A 10,566-nucleotide genomic window follows, 5' to 3' on the forward strand; every position below is an offset into this window, starting at 1 on the left:
CACCTTCCCGGAGTCGGTTCGCGGCTGGCAGTCGACCTGGTTCTACTGCCAGGACCAGGCGACCCCTGGACAGTCGACTGGTCTTCCTCCTTTTTCCCTCGACCGAGCCGAGAAGCCTGTCTCTCTGAAAGTCATGTCGGAGGAAAGGGCCCAGGTCAAGGTGTTGGCGGGTCGAGTGGTTGAGCTTGTCCGTGAGGGGGTGACTGGGATGGACCTGTTAGAGGTCTTCCTCCAGAGGCACATTCAACCGCTCCAGGCGCAAGACCACCCGATGTGGCTGTATTCTGGCCTTGACGACACCACTCGGATCCACCCGGAGGAGGTCACCGATGAGATGCTGGCGGGGTGGCTGTCAAGTATCACGGGGAACAAAGACAACCCCCGAGGAGCCAGAAGGGTGATTCCACTCGACAACTCATATGAAGTGGATCAGGTATGTCTTTGTGTCGGATATCTGGCTTTCTGTATTAGTCTTTGTATAAGTTGACTGACTTTCGTCCTGTCCGTTGTCCTCCAGGCTACCACTGAGATGTACTCGACACCTAGCGGGGCACAAGGGCCGACCGAGGAAGGTGAGGGGAGCGGAGGCGAGAGCGGGGACGACCAGGTCGAGTGGGAGTCCGACGGTGAGGGAGAGGAGGGCGACGACATCTTCTCCAGTGAGGAGGAGGAGGAGGCTGAACCCTCCCACCCGGAGGGACGGTCCAAGCTCGCCCACGATCCAGCGCAGGAACGTGGCAAGGCGGCCGCTCCTGTTGGGCAGTCGTCGAAACGCCCACGGACTTCTCCTCCGCCGACCGGGAAGGCTCCCAAGCACCCACGAACGGCGCCATCTAAGCCGCCCAAGTCCTTGCCCAAAATGAAGATAGTTGTTCCCACCATTTCGGGGGAACAACAACACTTGCTTTCCTTTGTCGACTGTGGACGGATCCTTGGTCGATTCACTGGGCCAACTGACTAACTTTCGAGATTTGCAGTGGTGCAACTTCTGAGGTCTCCGCCAGGAACGACGACCAAGAGATGGAGGACGCTGTCACCTCCAACCCTGGTACGATCACTGCCGTCCTGCTTACGAGTCGACTGAAGAAGGTGTTGGTCGATTGAATGTTTTCCTTGCAGCTCCTCCTCATGTTATCGACCTCCCGGACGACGACGACAACACACCACTGAGGGTGAAGAGGAAGAAGAAGGTGTTGGCTGGCAAGGCTCCGCAATCCACTCCCGCGCCTGAGGCTGCAGTTCGGGATGATGGTGAACCCACTCGGGTTTCCGTGACTTTCGCTGTTCCTTTGACGAGTGTGCAGCCTTCAGCGTCGACTGCAGATCCTTCTTCGCTTTTTGCTGCGTACCCCGTCCCTGAGGACCAAGCGGCTGCTGCGAAGGAGGCTGTACGCCAGGCTGGAGTCATGATGGAGCAGGTAAAAGTGGCTCGGGAGGCTTGCCAGGCGGCTTACGACGCAAGCTCGGCTCTTCAGAGCAATGTCCAGGTCAGTCGACTTCAACACTTGGTCTGTTTTGGTATGTTCTTTGAAGAATCTCTTTTCCGAAGATCTTTAAGTTTGCACACCCACTGGGTGTTTTTGCCAATTCTTGGACGAGTGGGGGCACGCTAAGTGCACCCACTGGGTGTAGTCCCCGAGACTACGGTCGACTGCTGGCAGTCGACTGTAGTCTTTTTAAATTGAGTCATAGTTGAGTTTCTTCGCTCTGTCTGATCGGGTCGTGCCGAATGGAACCTCGTCGACTGTGGGCAGTCGACGTCTTTTCCCTTCTTTTTTTACTGTGGGGGCACGCTGAGTGCACCCACTGGGTGTAGCCCCCGAGGCTACTGTCGAATGTTTTGCTTCGGCTGTAGTCTTAGAAACTCTGTTATTGTCTCTTAACTGCTCGGAAGCAGCTTGTCTTGGACTCGACTTCAGGGAACGGTCGAGTGGGATAGGAACCAGTGGGGGCACGCTAAGTGCACCCACTGGGTGTAGTCCCCGAGACTATGGTGGACTGCTGGCAGTCGACCGTAGTCTTAGTATTTATTGCCTTTGTTGCTTTTTCCTTTTTACTGAAATTGTAACTCCTCCTCTTTGACTTCAGAAATCTTGTGATCTTGGAACCCGCTTGGCTGACTTGGAGAAGCAGCAAATTCAAATGAACCTTGATCTGGAGCTGGCCAGGACAGAGCTGCAGAATGTCAGAGACGGCGCCGCAGGTAAGACACCTTTGTCGACTGGTTGGTTTTTAGGCTTGAGTATCTTTTCGCTTTCTCCGACTCAACCGTCATTTTTTGCAGAAAAACTGAAAGAAGCTCTGGCGAAGAAGGATCAGGACTTGGCTGCTGCCCGTAAGGAGGCTGATGACAAGACCGCTCTGGCCGCGCAGAAGCTGGCTTCGGTCGACCAATTAGAAGGGGAGAACACCAAGTTGAAGACCGCTCTGAAGGAAGCCAACAGGGAGTGTTCGCGTTGGAAGAAGGAGCACCTCACTCTGAGCGAGAAGATGGAAAGCGTCGCTCGCAGGAGAGACGACCTGGAGAGCTACTTGAGGAGCTTTGCCAAGAAGCTGTACATCAAGCTCGAAGGTGCACAATCAGTTCCGACTGGATCTTTTTGTGTCGACTCAGTTTTATGAAATTTGACTTATCCTTGGGCCGTGCATGCAGAACTTTGCGAGAACTTCGAAGAGGAGACCGGGCGGATCGAAACAGGTTTGGATCCAATCAACTCTCCGGTGCAGGACGAAGCTGCCATGAACCTGCTCCGACTGGAATCCCGCATTGACGGCGTCGTGGATTATTTGGCTCGACTAAAGGTCGTCATGACACGGATCGACCCGACGCTTTGGCCAGAGTCCACGCTCCAGAACAATCTCGAGTCTCTGATGACTCGACTCAACAGAATCCCTGACCGAGTGCAAGAGTGGAAGAAGTCTTCAGCTCGGTGTGGTGCCGACGTGGCTCTGTCTCTGGTCCGCGTCCATTGCAAGGAGGCGCGGGAGGAGAAGCTGGCCGCCATCCAAGTTGCCAACACGAGGAAGCACAACTTCCAGGACTTCATGGAGACATTTATTGCTGCTGCTACCCGCATCACAGATGGGATCGACTTGGATGAGTTTGTCGCCCCTGCCAGTCCTCCTCCTCCTGAGGAATGAAAAAACTTGCCTCGGGATGCTGAGTGTATTTTGTAATCCGTTAAACTCTGCCTTAAATTTGCCTCGGAATGCCGAGTGGAAGTGTAACAGTTAAACTCTGCCGAGCTGTGGGCTCGAGTACTTCGATCTGAGGTCTCTCGGATATTTTAGGCTTCATCCGTAATTGATTTGTCGTTGAATCTCTTTGTGGATGACCCGTCGAGTGGGATTTGATCTTCACTCGAAGTAACTTTGTGTCTGTGGTGCAGCTCCGAAGGAGAAGGTGGCAGTCGACCTGCCTCTTGTCGTCCTTGGGACATGGGAAGTGTTTCATACTTAGGCGAGCGCTGGGCTGCAGCTAAGCCTCCGAGCGGGAGGTTTGCTCTCGCTCGGTAGGATTTCAAACTTAGGCGAGTGCTGACTGCAGCTAAGTCTCTTCGTAGGAGAACTTAGGCGAGTGCTGGACTGCAGCTAAGCCCCCGAGTGGGAGGTTTGCTCTCCACTCGGTAGGATTTTTTCAAACTTAGGCAAGTGCCGAACTGCAGCTAAGTCTCCGAATGAGAAAACTTAGGCGAGTGCTGGACTGCAGCTAAGCCCCCGAGTGAGAGGACTGCTCTCCACTCGGTAGGATTTTTTCAAACTTAGGCGAGTGCCGGACTACAGCTAAGTCTCTAAATGAGAGAACTTAGGCGAGTACTGGACTGCAGCTAAGCCCCCGAGTGGGAGGATTGCTCTCCACTCGGTAGGATTTTTCAAACTTAGGCGAGTGCTGACTGCAGCTAAGCCCCCGAGTGGGAGGTTTGCTCTCCACTCGGTAGGATTTTTCAAACTTAGGCGAGTGCTGACTGCAGCTAAGTCTCTTCGTAGGAGAACTTAGGCGAGTGCTGGACTACAGCTAAGCCCCCGAGTGGGAGGTTTGCTCTCCACTCGGTAGGATTTTTCAAACTTAGGCGAGTGCTGACTGCAGCTAAGTCTCTTCGCAAGAGAACTTAGGCGAGTGCTGGACTGCAGCTAAGCCTCCGAGTGGGAGGTTTGCTCTCCACTCGGTAGGATTTTTTTTGAACTTAGGCGAAACGGGTTCGCGGCTAAGTCACCCACTGGGGGTTCTCGTATGTAAACAGAAGTGACAGCAATCATTGGAACACTCTTGACTTTGATAAAAATGAACTGCGGAAGTTTCTCTTATTACATCTTTATGGGAAGGAATTTAAGTGTAAAAGGGGCGGAGTAGTTCCGCATTCCAAGCTCGCGGCTCGTCAATCTGGCGATCAACATTGTAGAGGTGATACGCTCCGTTGTGGAGGACTCTAGTGATGATGAAGGGGCCTTCCCAAGTAGGAGCAAGCTTGTGTGGTTTCTGTTGATCCACTCGGAGGACCAAATCTCCTTCTTGGAAGGCTCGACTCTTCACATGTCGGGCATGGAATCGACGCAAGTCTTGCTGATAAATGGTCGATCTGATCATGGCCATCTCTCTTTCTTCTTCCAGGAGGTCTACTGCATCTTGCCAAGCCTGTTCTGCTTCATCTTCGGTGTAAAGCTCGACTCGGGGAGCGTTGTGAAGGAGATCACTTGGGAGAACGGCTTCGGCTCCATAAACAAGAAAGAATGGGGTTCTTCCAGTCGACCGGTTAGGGGTGGTCCTTAATCCCCACAAAACTGACGGAAGCTCGTCGACCCAAGCACCTGCCGCGTTCTTGAGATCACGCATCAGCCGAGGTTTCAGTCCTTTAAGAATCAGACCATTTGCTCTTTCAGCTTGCCCATTTGACTGAGGATGCGCGACCGATGCGTAGTCGACTCGTGTGCCTTGAGAGGCGCAAAAAGCTCTGAACTGGTCCGAATCGAAGTTTGACCCATTGTCGGTGATGATGCTATGAGGGACTCCATATCTGAATGTTAGTCCTTTGACGAAACTGATAGCAGTGCTAGCATCGAGGTTCTTGATAGGCTTGGCTTCGATCCATTTGGTGAACTTGTCGACTGCCACAAGCACATGCGTGAACCCGCTCCTGCCTGTTCTCAGTGGACCAACCATGTCCAGTCCCCAGACAGCGAATGGCCAGACGAGAGGAATGGTCTTCAGGGCCGATGCAGGCTTGTGTGACATGTTGGAGTAGAACTGGCAGCCTCCGCACTTGTCGACTATCTCTTTTGCCATCTCATTTGCTCTAGGCCAGAAGAATCCCGCTCGGTATGCTTTAGCCACAATGGTCCGAGAGGACGCATGGTGGCCACAGGTTCCCGAGTGGATATCATCAAGGATTATCCGACCTTCTTCTGGTGTAATGCACTTCTGACCGATTCTAGTCGCGCTTTCTCTATACAACTGTCCCTTTATGACTGTGAAGGCCTTAGATCGGCGGACGATCTGTCGAGCCTCTTCCTCGTCTTCTGGGAGTTCTTTCCTTAGGATATACGCGATGTATGGTATCGTCCAGTCGGGAGTGATGGCCAAGACTTCCATGATCAGGTCGACCACAGCAGGAACTTCGACTTCAGTCGGATCTGTGGCACTTTTCGGTTGTGGGGCTTCTTCTGTGAAAGGATCTTCTTGGACTGACGGCGAGCGGATGTGCTCCAAAAACACATTGCTGGGAATGGCTTCTCGCTTGGAGCCTATCTTTGCCAGGTCATCAGCTGCTTGGTTTTTCAGTCGGGGGATGTGATGAAGCTCTAACCCCTCGAATTTCTTTTCTAGCTTTCTCACTGCATTGCAATAACCAGTCATAGCTGGACTTCTGACGTCCCACTCCTTCATCACCTGATTAACCACCAAATCTGAGTCGCCATAGACCATGAGGCGACGGACGCCGAGTGAAATGGCCATGCGCAACCCATACAAAAGTGCTTCATACTCTGCTTCATTGTTGGAGGAATCGAAGTGAATCTGGAGAACATATCTGAGCTTATCTCCTCGGGGGGAGACTAGAACTACCCCAGCACCAGAACCATTCAGCATCTTAGATCCGTCGAAAAACATGGTCCAGTGCTCCGAGTGAACTTGAGTCGGAAGTTGTTGTTCAATCCACTCGGCGATGAAATCTGCGATTGCTTGGGACTTGATAGCCTTCTTTGCTTCAAACTTGATATCTAGGGGAAGGAGTTCAATCGCCCACTTGGCCACCCGACCAGTTGCATCTCTGTTATGCAGAATATCTGATAGTGGGGCGTCGCTGACGACTGTAATGGAATGGTCAGAGAAGTAGTGTGCAACCTTCTTTGTGGTCATGTAAATCCCATATACAAGCTTCTAATAGTGAGGGTATATTTGTTTTGAAGGGGTCAAAACTTCAGACAGATAATAGACTGGGCGCTGAACTCTGAAGGCCTTTCCTTCTTCTTCCCGCTCGACCGTGAGTACTGTACTGACAACTTGTCCCGTGGCCGCAATGTACAGCAGCAGAGGCTCTTTGCTGATTGGGGCAGCAAGCACCGGCTGGGTGGAGAGCAGAGCTTTGAGTTCTGCAAACGCTGTGTCAGCTTCTGGAGTCCACTCGAACTTGTCAGACTTCTTCATCAGTCGGTAGAGAGGCAATGCCTTCTCACCGAGACGAGAAATGAATTGACTTAAAGCGGCCAAGCAGCCTGTAAGCTTTTGGATATCGTGCACGCGTACAGGACGCTTCATCCGGAGTATGGTGCCAATTTTCTCAGGATTGGCGTCGATCCCTCGTTCGGAAACGAGAAAACCGAGTAACTTTCCGCCTGGAACTCCGAATGTGCATTTTGATGGATTGAGCTTGATATCATACCTCCTGAGGTTGGCAAAGGTTTCGGCAAGGTCAGCTCGCAGGTCGGAACCTTTCCGTGACTTGACCACAATATCATCCATGTATGCCTCCACATTCCGACTGATTTGAGTGAGTAAACACTTCTGAATCATTCTCATGAACGTGGCTCCGGCGTTCTTGAGGCCGAACGGCATGGTGACATAACAGAAGCATCCGAATGGGGTGATGAAAGCTGTTTTGATTTCGTCGGGTCCATACAGACGGATCTGATGGTACCCGGAATAAGCATCTAGAAAAGACAATCTCTCGCACCCCACAGTCGAGTCGACTATTTGGTCGATGCGAGGGAGAGGAAAATGGTCTTTCGGGCAGGCCCGATTGATATGTTTGAAATCTATGCACATGCGAAGTGACTTGTCTTTCTTGGGGACCATGACTACATTGGCGAGCCACTCGGAGTGGTAAATCTCTCGGATAAACTCCGCTGCTAAGAGTCGAGCCACCTCCTCGCCAATGGCTTGCTTCTTCTGGACGGCGGACCGTCGAAGATGTTCCTTCACAGGCTTGAATTTTGGGTCGACCCGCAGACGGTGCTCAGAGGGTTTCCATGCGAAGATGTCCCAGTTCTCACGGAGGAGCTGGGTGAGCGCTTCTTCCTATTTGGATTCAAGCGTTGTTGAGATGTGAGTCAGGGCAGCATCGGGGTCGGTCGGGTGAATGTGGACTGTCTTCGTTTCACCAGTCGACTGAAAAGCTGACTCTGAAGCGGGCTTCTTGGCCCGTAGCAATTCGCTCGGATCGGCAGTCTTTTGGTACTCTTGCAGCTCGACCACTGCCATCTGAGCATCTGCAATCTTTGAGCCTTTCTGAAAGCATTCTTCCGCCTTCTTCCGATTTCCCGTGACAGTGATCACACCTTTGGGGCCAGGCATCTTCAGTTTGAGGTACACGTAACATGGCCGGGCCATGAAGCGTGCGTAAGCTGGCCTGCCCAAAATGGCGTGATAAGCACTTTGGAAGTCCACGACCTCGAATGTCAACTTTTCCTTGCGGTAATTCTTTGAATCACCGAAAACCACATCGAGAGCGATCTGGCCGAGTGATTGGGCTTTCTTCCCAGGAATGACTCCATGGAAACTCATGTTACTGGTGCTGAGTCTGGACATCGGAATGCCCATTCCTTTCAATGTTTCAGCATACAGTATGTTCAGGCCACTGCCTCCATCCATCAGGACTTTAGTCAGTCGAGTGCCTTCAACAATTGGGTCAACCACCAAAGCTTGCCTCCCAGGGGTGGCAATGTGCGTCGGGTGATCAGACTGGTCGAATGTGATGGCAGTCTGGGACCACTTCAGGTAACTGGGTGTTGCCGGGGCAACCATGTTCACCTCTCGGTTAATGACCTTCAGTCGACTTTTGCTTTCGACATCGGCAAAAATCATCAGGGTGGAATTGACTTGGGGGTATCCACCGTCACTGTCTTCCTTGTCCTCGACTCTGTCCGACTCTTTTTCCTTATCCTTGGACTGTTTTCCTTGGAACTGCTGGATCAGGAGCCAGCACTGTCGAGTGGTATGCTTTGGGTAAATAAAATTACCCTCTTCATCCTTCTTGGTGTGGATGTGACATGGCAGATCCAAAACATCATTTCCGTCTTGATCCTTGACTTTTTGGGGCTTCCAGGTGCCCTTGGGTTTTCCCTTGAAGTTTCCCTGGGCTACGGCCAGGGCCTCCCCAGGAGCGGCTGGCTCGGCCTTCCGCTTCTGCTTCCGACTGGAATTGCCTCCAGTTTCCTGGGCGACTGCTTTCTGCTTGCCACTCCGGAGTCGATCTTCGTCTTCTCCGTTAGCATACTTGGTGGCAATCTCCATCATCCGATTCAGAGACATCTCTCCAGTTCGACCGAACTTTAGATTCAACTCTCTGTATTTAACACCTTCCTTGAAGGCACAAACTACTTGATGGTCCGGCACGTTCTCAACCGAGTGATGCAGCGTGATCCACCTCTGGATGTATTCCCTCAGAGTTTCATTCGGCTTCTGCACACAAGACCGTAACTCTGTTAGGCCTGCAGGTCGCTTGCATGTTCCTTCAAAGGTCGTGATAAACACTCGGGAGAGGTCCTCCCAAGTGTAAATGCTGCTGGGTGCCAACTGATTTAGCCATGCTCTGGCCGAGCCCTCTAACATGAGAGGCAAATGCTTCATGGCCACCTCGTCATTGCCACCGCCAATCTGTACAGCCACCCGGTAATCTTCGAGCCAGGTGTCAGGCTTAGATTCACCGGTGAACTTGCTGATTCCAGTCGCCAACCTGAAATTGGGAGGTATCACCGCGGCTCTGATGGCTCGACTGAAGCACTCTGGCCCTGAAGCGCGTACTCTGCTGCTGGCAGGCGCATCTCTGTTGTGGTCTCCTCGATGAGCTCTGTTCCTGCCAACCAAACCTTGAACAAGGATGGATCTCGCATCAAAGCCTGGGTCTCTGGGGTCGACTGGAATCCTCTGCCCAACACTATGAGGGCGTCTGTCATCTTGCCGTCGAGGCGCATATGACCCACTCCTCGGGGGAGGGGTTGGCACTCGACGTCGATCATCACGGTCGAATCGGTGATCATACTGCTCATTCCTCATGTACTGATCATGTTGGCCACCACGTCCCTCACGCCTCGGGGGCGATCTCGGGCTGTGAGCTGACTCGACTGTATCTGTTGCGGCAGACCGACTGTGGATCCTATTCTGCGATTGTGAGACAGCGGAATTCTGGTCTCCCGCCGCCCGGAGCAATGATCTGATCTGTAACAAGCCCCTGCCAGCCTCCGACTGGGAGGGCTGAATCGATTCTGCTATACGGGCCGCGGCGGCCAGATTCTGAACTGGGGTTCGATATACCTGCGTCGGCGGGAAGAGCTGGCGTCGACTAGACTCGGGAGCCCGCCGACGCGCTTGTTCGTCGAGTGCTCGCTGGAGATTCTCCAGTCGAGTGCGCTCAGCCAAGTTTGCCAAACGCGCGTCCTCCAAGGCCCGGGCCTCGGGGGTCTCTCCGACGATAGGAGTGCGGAGCGCGTCCATGTTCCGGCGGCGAAGCTCCTCTCGCTGCAATGACGTGAGAGGTTCGGGGAGATACTCGTCGTGGGGATGCGACGGAGCGCCCCCACCGGCGCCTCCATCAGTGCGAGGGAAACCAGGGGGACTGTGTGTTCCATCGACCGCCAGAACCTCAACCGCTGGATCGCTACTGTCGCACTCGGATGCGGTCTCCACGGAGCCAGTCGACAGATCGAACAGGCCGTAGAGGGATTCGACGGGCTCGATGGCCGCGACTTGCGGGGCTGCCGATTGGCGGGCCACGGCGTGCCTCACCCACCGCTGAAGTCTTGACCGACTGAAGCGCTTGCGCTGGTGGGAGACAGGGTGGGGAGACGATACGGGGGCCGACCCATATTGGGTCGACGGTTGCCGCAGGAGGACGCCACGAACGCATGCGCGGAAATGTGTCGCACCGCGGGCGGGGAGCGCGTCGATGTCGAGCGGTGCCTCCTGAAGCTAGGCGGAGTCGTCGACGATGAAGGTGAGCGCGCCGAGACGGATCTCGCGGTCCTCCACCAAAACTCCGCAAGAAAACATGATCAAAGGGATCGAGAAAAATCACAACTTCTCCAACTAAGCGCTAAGATTCCTGCCCCACGGTGGGCGCCAACTGTCGTGGTTCT

This window comes from Triticum urartu, chromosome 4 (genome assembly GCF_003073215.2).
Source record: "Triticum urartu cultivar G1812 chromosome 4, Tu2.1, whole genome shotgun sequence".
In the NCBI taxonomy this organism is placed as follows: domain Eukaryota; kingdom Viridiplantae; phylum Streptophyta; class Magnoliopsida; order Poales; family Poaceae; genus Triticum; species Triticum urartu.